Source organism: Schistocerca piceifrons, chromosome 6, assembly GCF_021461385.2.
Source record: "Schistocerca piceifrons isolate TAMUIC-IGC-003096 chromosome 6, iqSchPice1.1, whole genome shotgun sequence".
NCBI lineage: Eukaryota > Metazoa > Arthropoda > Insecta > Orthoptera > Acrididae > Schistocerca > Schistocerca piceifrons.
Genome location: NC_060143.1, coordinates 356,113,310 through 356,134,404, shown reverse-complemented (window position 1 = coordinate 356,134,404; position 21,095 = coordinate 356,113,310). Strand labels below are relative to the sequence as shown.

Genomic DNA, 21,095 nt, shown 5'->3' with positions numbered 1-21,095 from the left:
TTGATATTGCTATTTCAGTACACCAATATAACCTGATGTAGAGAAGTTATTTGGTTGCTTGTCAGCTGCAGGCTATAAGCTGCATAGATGTTTAGCGTTTGCTTCCTAACTGCAGACTCCCACTCAAACTGACATGATAATGCTATTCTGGTGCTTGCCTATCATGGACTGACTGTTTTGTGGGAGAGGACACTATTTAAAGAAAAGTGTAAAAATATGACGATTTTTCTGAAACTCGTTAATGCTTTGAAAATCAGCAAGGTTAGGTTTCTAGATTTTAATTTTTCACAGGGATCGTAAGATTTATTATTGTCTAGTTTATGAAAAATTTTGAAGTATAGTAAATCATAAAGGTGTAGTGAACCATATTATGCATCTGTAGTCTGAAATCCCCTATTAATGAATATGTCATCTATATTTAAATAAATCTTTCATAATCCTTAATCAGTCAGCATCATAATTAGTGGCCTAATTAATTAGTGAGAGGTGTTGTCTTTTTTTCAGGAAAAATATAGCAATTAAAAATATATTGTCAAAATTTAGAATCTTGTAGGCATTAAAGCAAAATAGGCATTCGAAATTATGAGGGTTCCAACTTTTAATGTCAGTTATTTCATAAGTTAATTAGTTTCAGATATTTTAAAATATGTTTATGGATAGCTGGGAATGTTAGCTGTCAAATTAATGCTGACAATAGCTCCTGTGCTGGCCATTAGCTCAAAATTTTTTTGAACAATACAGTGTTGTCATAATTTCAGTTACTCTTAACTTTTAATTACTCGGGCTTCTAGTAAAACCAACAGCATCATTGTAATCATGAAGGTAAGTACAAACAACTGAATTGTAAATTTACGTCAAATTAGGCATAAATAACAACTTGACATATTCTGTATGTATTACATATTGTCAGATACAATTGCTGGTACTTATTTAGCAAAATTTAATATAACTGAATTTACAAAATTTTGTGTTAAAAAGTCAATCTTTTTCTAAAGACATGGGATATAAGTATGAAATAGTTAATTTTAGTTGGCATAGTTTTTATATTAACTTTTTTTTTCAATACCTGCAGGTATTCACAACGTGTCTTGGTCTTGATTATGTTACAACAGTCAGTTAAGATTACTCTATAGTGAAGTCATCTGCACCAAACTCACTGATAATTCAGTAGCTGTGTGATGGAAAAATTTGCCTTGTATGAGAATTCTATACCAGAAACAGTATGTGTTCTATTTTATCCTGAATAAGTGAAAGTATATTCTCTGTAGGCTACAAACTGATGGTACCCATTAATCTCTTTGCTGTACCATTTATGTAATATTCCACATCTTTTGCAAAGGCACTTATCTTCTTCTTTTTCGTGTGCCTTTGTTCCCATACCTGCACAATTTGTCATGGTTAGTTTAAGGGGTGACCAGATACCCTTCCTGTTACCACCCTGTTCCCCGCTCCCCTGCCCCTCAGGACAGAATGTGTGTACCCTAATTGGTGCATGTAGTGTTAGTCATGTGAAACTGCGTGAAAGTTTTCTAAACTTTTTGGAAGTCATGTAACTGAGGTGGGACTTGGATACTAGCCTTGTATTCACCTAGTTGGAAGTGGGAAACTGCCGAAAAATCACATCCAGACTGGCCAGCACACCATCCCTTGTCGTTAATCCTCCAGGTGCATCTCCCCATCGCAAAAGCAGTGCTTTAACACACACAGCTATCCAGGTGAGTTGCAAAAGTACTTGTATCATATACAGAAAGAGTTAGATATTCTGTCTTGCTTACTTTTGGACCAACATTTCACTAAAAATTTAGCTTCACTCATACAATGTGAATTTTCTCTGTGTCCAGCCACATGTTCCAGTTATGTGCTTCTATGTGTGTCCATTTGATATAAGTAATCATTCCTACCTCCGTCTATGCAACTGATGGCGTGCTTTTGAAATTATGTATAAACGATACTGGGCCCTGAAGAATTCAACTTTTGGATTGTATTGAGTGGTTTTGGTGAACTCACAACATGTACAGTAAGCTTTCTCACAATGACATACGTGCACTGCACCTATGAGGTTCTTACATTTGATAATGTGTTAAATACATATTAATTTTCATTTGAAGTTTTTGTTTAACTACCATGATACTATCTGCAATGTTTTGACATACTTCAATAACTTTGGTTTTGGCTTTCTTTTTTTCTACCTTTTCTACTCATTATGCTCACTTTTGGTAGCTCATCTGAACTTGAGATTATGCCCCTTGCCTGTCAAACTCCATTTTTTTCCCCATAAAATGACATATTCCTCTTCTATATGCCATTCTGTTTCTGCTGTACCCACCTTCAGTTGCTTTATAGTTGCTTTATGACTTCCTTTTAAGTTCCTGGCTATTGCTCCTTGACTTACCTTAAATTCTCTTGTTATTGCTTCGTAAGATTGCCACTTTCTTCAGAAAAAAAGGAAGATTTTTCATAGACATATTTTTAATAACTATGCATTCATATTTTTATTATATCCAATTTTTGATTAAAACTCGCTCACACATATGTCTTAAACCCTATTGCTTCATATCACTGAGACATTCTGAAACTGATTCAGCTTTTAGAAATGTAATGTCATTCTGTAGTAGATTAAAAGAGTCTTTGCAGGGAATGTCAAAATTTATTACCACTTCAAGCTCTGATTTGATGAGTTCAGGTGAATACCTGTTCCCAGTGTCAGTCTACTTGTTCTTAATCATCAAAAACACTTGTTCCACAAACACATTTGAACCTGCTATGCTTAGTATATCACACATGAGTTGAGAAATATTTGTCACTTTTTGTTAAGACGTTAGTGTGAATAATTCCACTCATATAGACACATCACCACCATCCTTAGTGATGCAGTCAGTAAAGTATCTTTCACCTCAAAAATTCTTCATGTAGCTGATCCAGGTTAGTATTTCCACTGCAGGTCCGAGGTCGCAATATTGTATTTCCCCATTCAAAGAAAGAGGTTCCAACATTGCATGCTTATTACTAACTGATAAGTCCAAATGGGTTTCAAGATATTTCAACAGTGTGTCATAGAGAGAATGAAATTCACATGAAATCTTATTAAGGCATTAATTTCTTGGTTCTCTCCCATAGAATTTATCTTTCTTTCGCTGTGTGATTTTTCTTATAGATATTGCACAGAATGTTATGTGATCCAACAATACTTGACTCCCTTTCTTCCAAGCATTTTGATACTCATTTCATTTGACCTTCTATATCTGACACAAAATGCAAATATATTTCAGGAATAGTTCCTTTCTCTGGGCCTTCAGCTAAAAATACTGATGCAACTTGCTTTGGACAGGCATCAACACTCTTGAAATAGCTCTTTATACCTGGCCAGTACTCAATCAATCTGTTTATGGCATGAGTTAAGAAGAGCAATGCTGTGGACACATGCCTTAATATCTCAGAACACTCAGGATGGATAAATTCAAAAATGGCTTCAGTTCCTGACACCTTTTAGCTGATACAGAGAAATGAATATATATTGAAACAAGGTTCTCTACATCAATTTTCAGCTCTTGCATGATCTGCTTCATTGCATTATGAATCATGTGATTTAAACAACTCACTTTCTGTAGATTGGCATTCTTGGAAAGCAACAATTGATAAACCGATTGTTTCCTGCCAAAACTTACATCAGCACTGTCAGCACTATGTACTGTGAATTGTGTTAAATTATTAATATTTTAGTGAGTGGCTATCCAGACTATCAACAGTTAACTTTACCACCGTATTTGAAGATTCATCAGACTGTTCAGTCAACCTCAACAGTTTATTCTGTATGCCTACTAACAGTTCAAAGTATCTTATACAAATTGGGAACATCTTTTTGTTGCCTCTGTTGGAGGCATCTGTAGCTACTGAGAAAAACTTACTACTTTCAGGAGATTTTAGAATATTAACAAAATCACTGATACTTTTAGGTGCTAATGTGTTTTACACCAATATTTCTACCTTTGTCTTGCCACAGGAAAGTTTTACAGATGTTTCTGAATCTGAGAATAAATGTGTTGTCAACAGTCCAAACTTGCTTAACTCTGCTTATGTTTGGCTGTGAGATACAGAAGTAAGATGTGACAACATTGGCTTCAGATTACTTAGTGTTCGTAACATATTTAGGGACTTTCTTGGTTTGGTTCCTTGCTTTCTCCTTTAACTGATATCCTTTGTACTGGGCAAATCGCTTGAGGTCAAACTGTTCACCCTGTGAAATGCTGAATTCCTTCCTGCACAATGTACAAAAAGCATGTTTATCAGACGCTGAACCAGGTCTAACCCACGTAAAAGTATCTTCCCATTTCTTGAAGCACTCTTCACTGTACAGATGTTGCTTGTAGCCTTTCTTTTTCACTGGTGAACTCAGTACAATTGTCGAACAAAAGTAAATTAGTAGGGCACATACTGTATGGATTCAAGAAATTATCTTTGCAATGAAGTTTATGAATATGTGTATAGCATCAGAACTGGAAATTAAGTATGTCGACAACACTATCGATTCTGCAATCAAGTTATCTTCAGAAGTACCAAGATAAACATATACTACCATAAAATCTATATCTGCATGGTGATAATAACAAATATAATCAAATTGGTGTGCATTTTTGTTGTATTTATATTAAGGGGACAAATTGTCTTGGGTTCTACAATAGGCCAGTGCCAAATATTAAAAAATGGAAGCAAGTGTTGTACAAGGAAATAAAAAAAATTGTAAGGCTAAACTAACAGTAAAAAATTTAAACATACAGGAAAACGTTCAACCTGGCAACCCGGTTGATTCCTAACTTTTTTAATTAGCATTTCCAGACAGTTTTTATTCATTAGTGGTTTTTCCTGACTTGTCTTTAACTTGTCAATTTTTTACACCATTGCCCATATTGATGTGAGGCTGCTGCTGTTCCACAGTTGTTGTTGGCTAATTAACCTGCATCTTCCCCCTTCCAACATTTCTGTGAATGTACTGTAGAGTTGATGTATTGCTGTCAGTTATCTAACATATGGTGAAATTCACTACACACAGGAAGTGGCTACTAGTGTAGCACAGTACATATGGTGTGCACATGAGGGTTTCCTTAGGCTAGAGGGAAATCCCTCCACAAGCTTGATATATGTTCTGATTTCAGAGAGGGAAGACTAGCAGCTCCAATAATTATAGAGTGAGTTATTTGGTATGGCAGATCAAAGAAAGAGAACATGAATATATGTTGTTTTTTTTTATTTAGTTATGTGTGCAGTAGGCAACTGTACATCTCTCACACCACATGTTCTGTCACTGCCGAGTTCAAAATGTCTGTCTGTTCTAAGCTCCAGCCACATAAACCTGGCCACGTCAATTGATTCTGCCCTCATGTGTGAATGGCGAATTGATTTTCATTTCCTCTTAGTCAGGAACCATGATTAATGCAACTGTTTATTGTTAAACAAAAGGATAGGCATGCTGACTTCCGTAATAGCTCTCTTCCATGACAGTACCTGTCTTCACAGTAGTGGTGCAGTCCAATGGCATCTTGAGTAATTTCAGTTGGGTATTTAAACACTTGATATGGTCTATCGTATGGTGTCTGCATCAGTATGTTTATTGCATCATTGTGTAAGAAAATGTGGGTGCAGTTCTCAAGATCTGTGAAAACAAACGAGTATGACACAGCTGGACTTCTGGGCGCCGTTGGTCTAAATTGACGTATGTGCTCTTGTAATGTAGCAGCAGAGGCTGATGCATCAACTGTATCATCTGCCACATTGATCATGAATTCTCCTGGCAGATGTAGCATTTGGTCATACACCAGATCTGCTGCTGTAGCCTTTAGATCGCTTTTGAATGACATCTGTATTCCAAGGAGTACAACAGGTAGTTCCTCCTTCCAATTCTGCATTGTGTGACATTGCAAAGCTGCTTTCAATTGGTGATACAGGTGTTCAGCTATACCATTTTTATGCAAAATATTAGGCTGTGGTGCGTTTATGCTTCATGCCTAATAATCTAGCTAATACTCTGAAAAAGTAGGCTTTGGATTGTCGTCCCTGCTCTGTGGTAAACCATAGTGGTATGCTGAATTGGGTGATACAACTGCGAAAAAATGTCTGTACCACAGTTTCGGCTGTGATATTCTTCATGGGGAATGCTTCAGGCCACCTGGTAAATTGGTCCACAACTGTAAGACAACAATTATAACCTTCTGAGACTGTGAGCAGGCTTACGATATCGATGTGCACATGTTTAAAATGTTGATTCAGTGGCAGAAATGTGTCTAGCAGTGCTCTGACAGGCTGTGTGATCATGTTTCTCTTACACGCAATGCTTTGCTTGACAAATGTTTTGCAGTTTGCCTGCACTCCAGGCTAGAAGAAACTTTTTTTGATCAATCTAATAGTGGTTTGCACTCCTGGATGTGCCAGGTGGTGTACTGAAGCGGTTGCTTGTGCTCAGAAGTGTTGTGGCACAAATGGACATGGTTTTACTCCAGATAGGCCACAATACATTTCAACATTGCTTCAGGCATCGCAACATGTTGTAATTTCAGTCGTCCTAGTCATTTCAACAAATCTTGTAACTTACTATCACGTTGTTGGGAATGTGTGAGGGCATCAAAATCGATGGTAGCCATTACATCTTCAACATGTGAGCATGTGTCTACTGTCACATTCACAACCTCTACACGTGATAGTTCATCCACTGGTATGTACAGCTTCCCTTGCATACAGGGTGGAGAAAAATTGTGTCACAAAATTTTAACCCTGGATAGCTGATGCCCGTAGGAACCAAAATTACTATTGTTGTGAAGGTCGACAACACACAATTTTTAAACTACGGAAACTTGGTGCCACATGCTCTGATTGGCTGCGGTGTTGTCTTGTTGCCAGATGCTCTGGACAGTGCATGACCGCGAATATTTTGCCTGCTGGAGATCGCGATGTATCCAAGGCAGCCCACACACTCAGTGGTAGTGCGCCAGCCTCCACTCTGGGGGCCTGGGGGTGAATCCGCTGGGGTTCCAACACATCCATTGTAATTTCATGATAAGACATACCAGGAACAAACCCATCAACAGCTGTTAGTTCGCATACAGAAAGTCTTTTACAAATTGTGTCCGCCATGAAAAGGGCCGTTTTTGTAGCTAGGACATTGTTTACTTAAAGCAGTTGCTCGAACTGGCGACCCTCTGACATGACACAAACTTGGTAATATTGAACGGTGTTTTGCTGAACCCTTTCCAAGATTCCTGGAATTGCCCTGATTTGTTTGGTGGCATGTTGAATGCGGTCCATTAATTCCTCTTCATTTCTAGGTGGTTTGCATCTGGGTGGGTGAACTAGAACCTTGAAGAATCCCTCAGGGAAAGTCCGGTGGCATGAGGTCTGGTGATCGCAGGTGTCATCTCTTATGAGCACCTCTGCCAATTACCTGGCCATCGAAGAGTTCATTTAAATATCTGCACACAGCATGACTGTTATATACAGATGCAACCACATCCATAGTAATATGTCCAGGGGAACATCTTCCAGCAGGCTGGATAGAGTTTCTTGCAAAAATTGAAGGTAATTTGCCCCAAAATCTCCCAGACTAACTGATGAGTGACCCCACGTCATGTCCAACTGCTCGAGTACTTGTTGTAGGTGCTTCCTAGAAGCGGTCGAGAACAGTCTCTTCAAATGCAGCATCCCGTCATGTTCGAGGTCTTCCAGCATCACCATGATATACCGCTAACAAGCCTGTTTTGGCTAGTCGCCAGTGAATTGCTGTAAATGTTTGTGGGTGTGGGTGACTTCTTGCTAGGTACCATTTTCCTCATTCAACTGTTGAGCTTCATGCGCATTACTGTCGGCTAGTCCATAAACAAAAACCATATCTCCTTGTTCTTCAAACGAATATTGTGCCGCCATGTTTGCTGTAGGACTAAATCACAGGGGACGTGTGTGTGCTCTGAAGCAAAGCTTACATATGAATGCCTCTGACATGAGGTGGAGACAAACAGCAAGACCTGTTCGACATGTGAGTTTATCACATCGATAGCGACAGGGCAAGGGACATGTGTATGTGTGAACTGACAAACATAGTGCTGCCTGTCAACTGATGAATGGCAACAGGAGAATCCCATGGCCAATTGGAGAGCATGGTGCCAAGTTTCCATAGTTTAAAAATAGTGTGTTGTCATCTTAAACAACACTAGTAATTTTGGTTCCTACTGGCATCAGCTATCCAGGGTTAAAATTTCATGACACTACTTCTCTCCACCCTGTATAAATAATGCTGGTTGTGAATTGGCTAATGTAATCTAAATGGCGTAGTTGCATTGGCGATGCTTTCTCTGGTTTTACAGCAAAGGCGTACATTAGCGGCTTGTGATCTGTATAAATAGCGAACTGTCGGACCTCTAGTAAATGCCTGAATTTCTTGACTGTAGCATAAGCTGCATACAGTTCACAGTCATAGTTTGCCCAATGTTGCTGTGAAGGTGACAACTTCTGACTGAAGGATGCTATGGGCTGCCAACAATGCTCAACCTGTTGTTGCAGTACAGTGCCAATGGCTGCAGATGAGTCATCAACCATAAGTGCAAGTGGAGCATGTACCATGTGGTGTGCTAATTGTTCAGCCTCTGCAATTGCTGGTTTTATGGCTTGAAAAGTGTCGTCTGCTTTGCATGTCCAATGCGACTTGTCATTTGGCTTTGGTGTTCCCTTAGAAAATTCATTCAGAGATGCTGTTATGGATGTGTAATTGTATATAAATATTTGGTAAAAAATTCATGATCCCTAAAAACTGGCATAACTATCTGATTGTTATTGGGTGAGGGTACTTGTTTATGGCTTCCACTTTATATTGTGGCGGTCTACCATGTAACCTAGAAATTGCACTTCATCGCTCCAAAGGTACACTTTGAAGGATTAACTGCTAAGCCTTGTCTACATAAATGATTAAATGTTAGAGCCAGATGATGTAAATGTTGTTCTACGTTGCAGACACTGCCAAAATGTCATCTATTTAAAATTAACAGAAGTCTAAGTCCCTAGTGATCTCATCCATGAAACGCTGAAACATCTGTGCTGCATTGCACAGACCAAAAGGCATCCTAGTGAACTCGAATAGACTGAAAGGTGTTATTGCTGCGGTTTTGGGGATATCTTCTATGGCAGTGGGGATCTGGTAATACACCCAGACTAGATCAGTAGTGGAAAATATAGTCTTACCATGAATTTTGGCAGATAAGTCTTTTATATGTGACACCTAGTACCGATCTGGGATGATCCTTGTGTTGAGCTGCAGGTAATTGCCACATGGACACCATGTTCTTCTTTGGTACCACATGCATTGGTGCTATCCAACTGCTACTCGAAACTCTTGCTGTCCACTTGCAACTTCTCTGGTGTCAAACGTCTAGGCCTAGCGTGAGATGGCAGGCCTGGCAAGGTCAAAATGTGATGTACCATTGTGTGTTTTACCAACAGGAGAGTAGATGACTTCTGCATGATTTCAGGAAATTCTTTTATTAATCGTGTGTGCAGTGTATCTCAAGCTGTGCAAACCACAACACCTGGTTGTGTTGCCAGAATGGTGGGGTTTAATTGTAACCCTATTAACTGTACTGTGTGATGAATGGTGGATTGTACAGTTTCGTGTGAGAATGTGCACAGCATGACTGGCACATAAGTAATGAATGTTCATGTATGATGCGGCGCAGAATGCTGAAGCTGATGTGGTTGTGTTATTGTGTTATTGTCAGGGTCACCAAATATGTGATATCTGGTAGACTTCAACATATATTTCCACAAAAAACACGTCTATACAAGATAGCTTACATGTGTGGAAGGCTGAACAGGTGGCTATCAAAAGAGGCGTGTAATTGTTTATGTCACTAACATCAAAGAGTAACTATTATGACAAATAATTGTCACATGGAATGTTTGTACACTACTGTACACTCGTGTTTGTGGGGACAGGATGAGACGCTACAGAGTAATTTCCTTATTTTCTCTGAATTGAAGAAATGGCTATGAAGGCAACACTTAGCAAACTAATGAGAGCTTCAAGACAGTGTCAAGACTCATTTCAGCTCATCAACAACATCATTTTATGTTGAGGGTGTTGTAAAGCTTGGCCACAGGTAATACAAATGCCTCAGTCATTATGGTGATTATACTGAATAGTAACCATAAACATACATAACTTTTAGTAATGAAATTTTTTTATTTATAGCCTATCAGAGGTTGGAGAGGGTATCAGGTATCTGCAGGAGCATCCACAGAGGTCCCAGAACTAGTCTCGTTTGTGGATGGTAATAATGTCCACATGTAATTGCTAAAACCAGATGTTAATAGCAGTTAAATTCTAAATTCTGATTGAAATGCACATCACAAAGATTGGCTTGGATACTGGTGATGGAGAAATTTTTATAGTTACAGGTAATAGAATAACTGTGAGGTTTATACTGGTTATGAATAAGAAATAATGTGGATGAAGCTAAATGTTAAAGGTGGATTAGACATGGTAGTTGGATGCTTTTGTAGACCTCATGTCTCAGTAATAGTAGTGACAGAACATTTGTAAGAAAACCTGGAGAATATTATACATAAGTTCCTTGGTCACGTTATAGCATTAGAACAGATTTCAATACACTATCTCTAGATTGGGAGACTTGAGCAATTATGGTAGGCAGGAGGGACGGGGAATCATGTGAAATTGGTCTAAATGCCTTATTCGAAAAGTACCTTGAACAATTTATCAGAGAACTGGGAAATACAGATAAGATCTTAGATTGTCTAGTTACAGCCTTTTGGCTCAGTTTGTGCAGAACAGGGAATCACTGATTACAAGGCCATTACAGCATAGCTATCTTCAAGTGTCAATAGGGATGAAAGGAAAGGTGGGATGAAACATCTACTTAGTGAGTGGGACATGAAACAGACTTCAAAATACCTATGAAATCGCTATCAAACATTCATCTGTCACTGAAAATTTTGAGTATGAATGGTCAAAGTTGAACAATATTGTACAAAATTGATTAGGAAGGTACATGCTGAGCAAATTTATGAGGGATGGGAAAGATGTGCGTGGTTAGACAGCCATGTTAGAAAGCTAATCTGAAAGCAAATAGGGATCCACTGCAGATTTAAATGCAACCAAAGCCTAGTTGAGCATGAAGAGTTCAGCATACTTGAAAGAATAATTCTATCTACTGATCTGACAGAATACTGTAAGAAGTTTTGGTCTTGCATTAAATCAGTAAACATGTGCAAACCATCTGTCCAGACACTTGATCAATAATGATAATGACATCAAAACAGAGGATGACAAAGAGAAGGCCAAATTTTAAATTCTTTTATCTAAGATTGTCTCTCTAATGAAGACTCATTGACATTCCCCCTTTAAATTTTCACAGTAACTCCAAAATGACAGATATCAAAATAAGTGACCACAGGACAAAAGCCCAACTGAAATCACTTAACAGAGGAAAAACAACTTGACCCCATGGGATGCCCATACAATTGCACATATGGTATGCAAAAGAAATTGCATCTCCCCTAGTAGTCATCAGCTATAGGTCACAGATAGAGGTCAAAAATAGAATGAGTACAAGTCCAGTGTTGTGAGTTACTAGAATCTAGGTCCACTGTCACATTGGTACTATACTGGCTTTTCTCCCTCCTGCTGTAGTTCCACGAATATGACAAGTCGGAACAGAGACACTGCAGCCACCTCCTGCTCATTAACTCATTGCCTTACTGAGGCATGCAGGAGTGTGTCATTAGTAGCAAGTTTTTAGTAACACCTAACTTCCATGTTGCCACATTGAAATTTACATTTTTGGCAAAACACAGCACAGTACAGTTTACAGAGATTCATCTCACTAAAATGCTAATGCAGTTGCAACTACAGTAGGACCCCGAAACAGCAACAGTAGCCCTAAATAAGCAATTGAGGACAAGTCAGGTCAATAGTTTACAAAAAAGACCATTCTTTGTATAAAAATAAATGTGCAATTTCTTCACTTACGTTTTTGCAAACCCACACCCAGTCCCATTTTACCAGCTATCATGGCCCATAAAAAATAGCATCATGGTATAGAAAAAGTCTGTAGTTACTTGTATATAGTGGTAGACAAGGAAGTTCTGCATATTAACTGCATGGCAAAGTACTCTCCTCCTTGCTTGCTATCATTTACCAAAAACTCATTTCAATATCTTGAACCGTTTATGAGATACAATGGATGTTTAAATAGTTATTCTCACAGCATTATTTTGAGCACGGTGTGGGGAAGTGAGTGCACTCCATACAGTTGATTTCATTGAGTTGGAAGATAAATATAGATGTTGTCATAGGTTTTAAGAAAATTTTGGTACATCAGCTACATTTCGTATGCATCAATGTATGACCTAATAATGATCCCTGTTTGGTATTGCAGACTGTTTGAATTTCATGAATTGGGTTACTAAATTTCGAATTATCACAATAACTATGGCCATTAATGAAAACATAGGTAGTTTAACATGATCTTGATGAATAAGACTGTAAGATATGAGAGAATCAAATTGCTTTACTCAACAGTTTCTTTAAAATTGTATTAGAGTGATTCCAGAGCAGCCAATGTGTGCATGCTGCCGTTACCACTGTGTAGCAAGTCTGCCATCTGCAGTGCCAATGTGGCGAAAGAATGTCTCATTCATAACTGCTGTCCTCAGAGCTGCCACCTGTCTACCAGTATGTGCTGCACCATTGTCCACCATGATGTACTAGGGAAGCTGAGAGCATGATCTTGGTGTTGTAGTGTAGCACTCACAAGGAGAAAACAACCTACTTCTTGGACCAGGTGGCCTCTAATAAAACTGTGTCTTGTGAGACTGCGGATGATGTGATATGAAAATTAAGTGGTGGCATGTACACAGCTGCAAATGTGCTCGAGAATAGAAAGTGTGATGTATGAAAAAAGTTCAATGCTATAGTTCATGTTTCAGATGGAAAACATACAAAGTTCATCCAATGCTAACAAAATGGTTATAGTCTTGTTTACTCCACCTCCATCATGAGGAAACATATGTGCTTGAAAACAGGACACAGAGTAATATCACTGTTAATCACTGTGACCGAAAAGGGAACTTCTTGTGATTCAGTGGCACTCATTTGCCACAAAGACCATAGTCTTCAGTATGGTTCATTGGTCACATTTCAAAAAGGTAGCACAAGCATTCATATCTGTGGGAACTGAAGTGGATTGTGAAGTTGAGATGGAGGCTGTACTACCTCATATGATTGCAGACTTTATTAAAAAGGTGCTGGTACTATGAGTTATTGTTGTTATTGCCAGTAAAAGAACTTTTTTCCAAACCAATATTTGGATGGATGATGCATGTAAAACAACCTACACTACAGTGACAGTATTTATTATTTATTAAACATGGCATTGGGAGAACCACCTCATTTCCCAGTGAGGCAAAAATGGCAACTAACATTTTATCAGAGCTTGTTCTGCTGTTTGAAGTCCTTGTGTATTCCTGAGCAATTAATGAAGTCAGTACCTTTTCTAACAGATCCTGGTGTTCATCATGCCATTCAAAGAAGCTGTCAATAATTTAGAACAAGACAATCATCCTACTCTCCTCTTGACACTTCTTTGGTTGTGTAAACTTCTGGATGATCATCTGAGCCCTAATGAATTATTGATGCCGTGGCTATACTTCAGTTAAGGTACATGAGTTACAGAATGGAAGGAATAAGATCAAACTACATTTGTACCACAAGATCACTTCATTTTCATGTCCCCCATATCATGATCTTTCGTCGCTGAGCACTGTAGACAGAGAATGTTTCCAAAAAGGTTAGTGCTCTGTGTGTAAATATTTCTGCAATCTCATAACATCATAGGTGTGAATGTTGCTCCACATTGCAACTCTGTTCTTTCTAGTCACTCGTAGTTCACACAAAAGTACAACAGGCCTATGAATTGCTGCATCTGTTGATGTTCCAGAAGAATGAGAGAAGTCTGGAGCATGTGAACAACCATCATGAAGTATCATTGTAGCTCTAAGTTGCTGTTACTGTAAAGGGTGTAAAGGCAGAAAAATATTATTGAATGATGGAAAGAACTTGAAAAGAGAGTATCTTCCCTAGCATATGTAGCTAAGAGCATAATGTTTTTTCTAGCCTTAAGTAAGTCTGGTGAGAGGATTTTCAGCACTGTAGGTTGAGCAACACAGTAGCCTGGACCACAATGTTGTGGATGACATTTTATTGGTTCTGCAGAGGCCAGAGGCGTGACCTTCATGCTGGTGGGGGAGACAGCTATGTGAAGGTCAAGCCCCTTGGCCAGGACATGGGTTGAGAGTGGTCATGGTTACTGGAAGCAAGTGACGGAATGATAGTAAGACACCCAAGGTTGAATTAGACTTTTATTCATGTTAAGCATAGGTGTTTGTTCACTGTTGACCCCAGGATGACGTAGTGGGCTGCAGAGCCCTGTGAGCCATTGTCAGCAGCTATGCCTGAACAGTGGTGTGTGTGAGCAACATCACTCATTGGAGTCAGTAGGATGGCCATAACTAGCAGAGACTGTGCACTGCACCTGATGGAGGTCAGCCTCGTTCAGACTGCTGGCTGGCCCAGGGTTACGGAATGCAGCGCAGAGTGAATGGTACTCAAACCGTAGCATGATTGACATTGAAGATGTGTGCTTGTCCTGGGCAATAATCAGCTTCAATGGAAGCCTCCAGGAACCAATGCACAGAGACAGAGCGATCAGGCCACCCCAAGGTTGGGCTCAAACAGACGTTCCACTACAGAGGGAGCTGCCAGCAGGAGGTAGTCACCCACAGAAAGACCCAGTGGTGCAAAGGTGAAATCAACTACATACTGTCCCAGCACAGACAGTTAGCTGCTACTGCTAGAGATGAAGTCCTTGGTAGATGGCTAGATACTTCATGTGCAGCAGTAACCATCTCAAAGTCAGTAGTTAATGAAAACAGCAGTGGTGGCATCATGTACGTACCTTGATACCGTCGTGTACGGAGAATGCCAGTGAGGATATCTGATAATAACTGAGTACTTAGGAGAGTGAGAGTCTTATTTGGGAGATATTTATGAGAATTTTCTGACAATTGTTTCTTCAACAGCAGCATCTCATCCCAGTAGAGACAAAAGGGCATAGCCACTGGGTATTGTCACCGGGTGGTGATGACTTTGTTCATTTCACTCTTCGTGATTAGTAACCTCTTGAAGGACCCTAGTTTGACCTGTAGTATTGTATTAAATTACTCTGTTCTGGGTTTTACCATGCAGCCATGAAAAGGCATGCTAAAGAAACCTCTATACTGCACAAGGTACACTACAACCTTAATGGAACAATATTGTTGATATATACTAGTAAGCCAAGTGTATCAGTTCGTGTATTCTTCTGGTCAAGGCAACTTATGTTTACAGACTAATAGCATGTTGTGTCACATATCATTCACTTCTGTAACTTTTTCAGAGACTACTGTAAATTTATTTTAATACAGTATTTAATCACTGTTCAGAAAATACATTTCATTCCTATCTCCTGTTTTCTTATACTGTCATTACATACTTGGTGTCTTGTCGAAAGTCTGTGTATGTCAGTGTAATTGTTAGCTATTCTTCACTATTCCTGACAGACCGTTGTATCATATCATTCCTACCCCTTCACTGCTTCCAAAGTGTCCAAATCGTACAGATTTCTGGCATAAACTTTCTCTTTCAAATATCCCCAGAGAAAGAAGACTAATTGTGTCAAGTCTGGATTCTTCAGTGACCACTTAACAATTTTTTGACGTCCAATAACACAGTCTGGAATAGCAATGTAAGCCATTATCATGAAATCATTGCAAAGTGGAGAGGTTTGTCACCTTGCATAGAGTGCACATTGTCCACATCACCCCACTTTGTGATGATGGGATGAACAAACTGACTGCAGTTTCTCAATTGCAGCTTTAAGATTCCTTTTGCTAGGGGCCAAATAATAGCTGTTATGGAAATTTATGACATTTGGTTCCTCTTCCACCCATTGTAACAGGAATTTAACAAACTCTAGCCTAACATCAGAGTCCTCCAATGACAATGTTTGGACTATGTGTTGTTCCCATGGCCTCCAGTCGATGCCCTTCAAATTATATGATAATCTGGATTCCCTTTGGTACTGTCTCAGTGACTTCTTGGGACTTTGTGTTAACACCAGAGCCACATTAGCTTTAGCCTCTTCAGAGGTCACTGTCTTTGGGGGGGGGGGGGGGGGGGGTCCAGCAGCCTTGCAGGAGTAACTGTACCCATTCTCAAGATATATGCATACAGTCTCTTCCCGACTCCCATCTCCACCATCTCTGTACCACTGTGGGCAATTGCTACATGCTGGCTGCTGTGCCGAGAGGTTCTAGGCACTTCAGTCCAGAACCGCGCTGCTGCTACCGTCACAGGTTCGAAGCCTGCCTCGGGCATGGATGTGTGTGATGTCCTTAGGTTGGTTAGGTTTAAGTAGTTTTAAGTCTAGGGGACTGATGACCTCAGATGTTAAGTCCTATAGTGCTTAGAGCCATTTGAACCATTTGAATTCCTACACACTACTAGTTGCAAATCAAGCAAGGTCAAAAGCATTTAGGCTTTGTACCATCTTTACGTATTTGTGTTTAGTTAGGCCTGAACCAAACAACAGTGATGTAACAATTATGTAACAATTACATAATGACATAGAATAAAGTCTAATGTGACTTTAAAATTAATAATATTGTATGATTTGTGACATAGTATCAGTGAAACAATAATAGGGATATAGTGATAGTGTTAACAGATAATAATCGTCTTACCCAATCATTGCGCATGTAGCAGCAGTGATGCAAGTTCTCGGTTGTAGTTGTGACCTTGTGTGCTTACTCTCCTTTCTACACTGTTACAGACTATTTTTAACCAACAACAGGCTCAGGTAAGGAGTTTCCAGTTAAATGGGCAGTGGCAGAGACTGGCGAGTGTAGGCTCTGAGCATACGGTGATGGCAAGTTCGGAAAAGACGACATAGGGCCCACTGGCTAGTTTAAAGAGAGTATACAGAGTTCATTTGTGGTCTTTAATCACCGGAAGAAAGAGGCATTTCAGATATTTTGAAAAATGTTGTCATTCCTGTTTTCAAAAAGCGTGGTTAAACAAGCGTGCGAAACTATAGGTCTATATCACTGCTATCAGTCTTTTGTAGAATTTTGAAGCATGTTTTATGATTGCTCATTAAGACTTTTCTGGAGACCTAAAACTTCCTTAGTAGGAATCAACATGAATTCCACAAACAATGATCCTGTGAAAACCAGTTTGCCCTCTTTTTCACAAGACCACAAAGGCAATAGATCCTGGCACCCAAGTTGATGCTGCATTTCTTGACTTCTAGAAGGCATTTGATACAATTCCGCACTGGCACCTATGAAAAAAAAGTGTACTTATGGAATATCAGACAATCTTTGTGCTTAGATTGAAAAGTTCCTGGCAAATAGAACACAGTATGTCATTCTTAATGGATAGAAATGTTCACAAGTAAAGGTAACTTCAGGCATACCCCAGTGTAGTGTAGAAAAATGTAGTGGAATGCAGGAAGACCTGCAGAATTTAGATGCTTGTTGCAGCAAGTAGCAGTTGACCCTCAACATAAACAAGTGTAATGTATTGCACAAAATAGGCAGAAAGACCCATTATTTTATGGTGACACAATTGCCAAACAGCAGTCACATGCTTTAAATATCAGCCAATGTGCATATTTAGTGATTTAAATTGGAATCACCACGTAAAACTAATCGTAGGAAAGTAGATGCCTGACTGATATTTATTGAAAGATTCCTCAGTTACATGTAGTCCACCTACTAAAGTGGTAGTGTATAAAACACTCATTTGACTGATGCTTGAGTAATACTCAGCAGTCTCAGACAGCTGAAACATAAAAGACCCAAAGTAGAGTGGAGTGTTTCATCATGAGTTTGTTTAGTATGTGTGAAAGTGTCACTGAGACGCTCATCCATACCCAGTGGAGTACACTACAAGAGAAACATTCTACAAAAGAATGTGATGTGCTGTTAATATCCTGAGCATATGACTCCAGAAGACTGAATGAGTATGAGCTGATTCTACTAGAAACAAAAATCCTGCATGATTGACTGTTGGCAAGATGTTGGGAAATCACATCAACATTATTTTCTCATAACTCCAGCTGTAGAAGAATATCTCTCAAGATCCAAAATTACGGTTCTGAAGGCTACAAATGTAAAATAAGTTCACCTAAAGGAAACTGTGCTGTTGGAATAAACATTAGTCACAGAACACAAACTCAGAATTTCTCTTTTTACTAGAATGCAGTCATAATGTTGTCCCTGGATGAGATTTCTTGTGGCATCACAAGCAATAATAGACTATGGAAGATTGGAGCTCCACATTGATGAATCTAGTCCAGCAAGTTCATGCAACAGTTATTCAGGGTGATTGTCTACCATTACAGACATACTTATCCCACCCGTTTCCAATGAAACAATTTCTAGTCAACAGCCTGGATGCTCAGTTAAACTGTGAAGCTCTAATCAAATGCTAAACAGTACTTAGCCTCACGAAAGACATAATATGCTAGCAATAATTGTGATTATACTATGTGGACAAGGAGGAGTGCTCTAGGTCACCAGTTGCCATGAACAGCCACAACTCTCATGTAAGGATATTTGCATAGGGATAATTGAACCTATTCAGGAATAATGACCTAGTGCCTTTGATGGAGAATCATGCTAAACTGCCATTATTGATGACTCATTGGAGGAATCCATTACCCAGCCACCAATGTGTCATGACTTGACCAAGAACAAGTTCAGTGAGTGCTGACCATTATGTGTCAAATATTGATGAAGATACATTTTTTTTAATGTTTAGCACAAAGGATATTCACACTGTGTGTCAGCTGTCACATACATTCTAGTCTGGATTGGAGACAATTCAAAGCACATGACATGATGTGGATTATCATATCAACATTGGATGTTTCGCACATGGATATCACTGTGGCTGTAGTAAGGCTACCCAGCCACCATCTTCATGGAAACTGAATGCAAACAGTACCTTCCTCTAAGAGTTTGTATTGCTAAGGTGTGAAAAGATACAAAAGCATCAGTGTGTCAGATGTGCAATAGGCATCCAGCAGTGGTTTTAATATGCCCTGACTAAATCCAATTAAATGGCTAAAGAGATTTGACCTTGTCTCTAAATACAACAGTTGGGTTGACCCAGTATGTTGTCCTGGACAGTGAGAGTTCATCAGATACAAAGGTATCATCAGGAGTGCCCAGGGAAGTCTGATAAGACCACTCTTGTTCTCTCTCTACCTATAAACAGTCTTTTGGGGAGGGTGAGCATCATTCCGCAAAAGTTTGTGTATGACACCATAGTGTATGGGAAAGTGTCATAGGTGAGTGACTGTAGGGTGATACAGATAATTTGTACAGAATTTGTGCTTGGTCTCATGAATGACAGCTTGCTCTAAATATGTAAATGTGTTAGTTAATGCACATGAATAGGAAAACAATCCTCTAAAGTTTGAATATAGTATTAGTAATATGCTGCTTGACACAGCTGTGTCCAATAAATTTCTAAATGTAACATTGCAAAGCAACAAGAAATGTAACAAGCATGTAAAGTTGATTGTAGGGAAGAAGAATAGTCAACTTCATTTTACTGGGAGGATTCTAGGAAAGTGTAGCTTATCTATAAAGGACACTGCCTACAGAACACTTGTGCAACCCTTTCTTGTGTAATGCTATGTCCAGGATCTCCACCGGATTTGATTAAAGGAAGAACCAGAAGCATTTCAGTGGTGGGCTGCTAGTTTTGTTAGTGCTTGGTTTGTCCAGCACCCAAGTATTAACAGAGATACTGCTTGAACTCAAATGGGAATCCCTGGAAGGAAGAAGACATTCTTTTTATGAAACACTATTCCGAAAATTTAGAGAATCAGTATTTGAAACAGACAGCTGAATGGTTCTAATGCAACCAGCAGGCATCTCTAATAAGATCTACAATACAAGATAAGAGAAATTAGGGCTTGTGTGGGAGCATATGGACAGCCATTTCTCTCTTTCTATTTGTGACTGGTATGGGAAATGGAGTGACTATTAGAGATATAAAGTACCCTTCACTGTGCACCATATGGCAGCTTGTGGAGTATGTAAGCAGATGAACATTAGGTGCTTTCCCAGTGTCTACTTTTAATTGAACAGTACAGCCCAGCAGTGGTTTCAGAAACAGCCAAAGATTAACTGAAGTATAGTGCTGAACACTAGAGGGAGGCAGCACATACTGAAAATTTCGTGGTGGCATTAGACAGTGAACCCAGACATGATACAAGCTGGAAAAGTTCTACACCTAGTGTATGGTGTGGCTAAGGATAACTATCAATCACTGTTTTTGAAGGATGTGCATACATAACAAGGCAATGTACCAGAAAAAGAGTAGCAGAAAGGCATTCAAGAGACTTTTAAATGATGTATCAGTGGTAGTCACCTCATATGGCTAATATAGCAAACAGTCAAAGAAGAGTTAGTGTGGAAGTCAGATATCCAGACGTAACAGTGTAGAATGGAAGTGGCATCACTAATTAGTAATTCAAGAACAGGTTTGTCAATCATTGGCACCAATCAACGATGGACCTTGGACACCGAGGATAACCATTGTGAATGCTATGTTGCCAAACAACCACCTCTAAGCAACAAATCAGACAACCTGAAGTGGATTTTTATATCTATCCAGAAGATTAAATTATAAAAAAATTATTAATTTGCTACTTTAGACATACTGAATTGTATGTCACTAGTCTAGTGTCACCTTACAAGGATGATGATCCTGCATTGGGGAGACAAAAGCATAGATATGTTTTCCACACCATTTTTGTGAAATCCTATTACAGTTCTGAAGTGCAAATCGAAGATAAAAGTCTTATGATGCTAGGTACATGAATACCTGTTCAAAAATCACTTTGTCATATTGAGAGTAACCCTATTTTAATACTGCAGTGATCGCAGGAATGTGAGACCACTACCTGAATGCGAGGAACCTCCAGTGC

At 39.1% G+C, this 21,095-nt stretch overlaps 1 protein-coding gene across 3 annotated transcripts in view; it reads left to right on the top strand.

Annotated features, from left to right (window-relative positions):
• Nucleotides 1–21,095, top strand: part of LOC124802708 (polyphosphoinositide phosphatase) — a 177,311-nt gene that overhangs the window by 128,237 nt on the left and 27,979 nt on the right. The gene's annotated exons all lie outside the window — the stretch shown is intronic.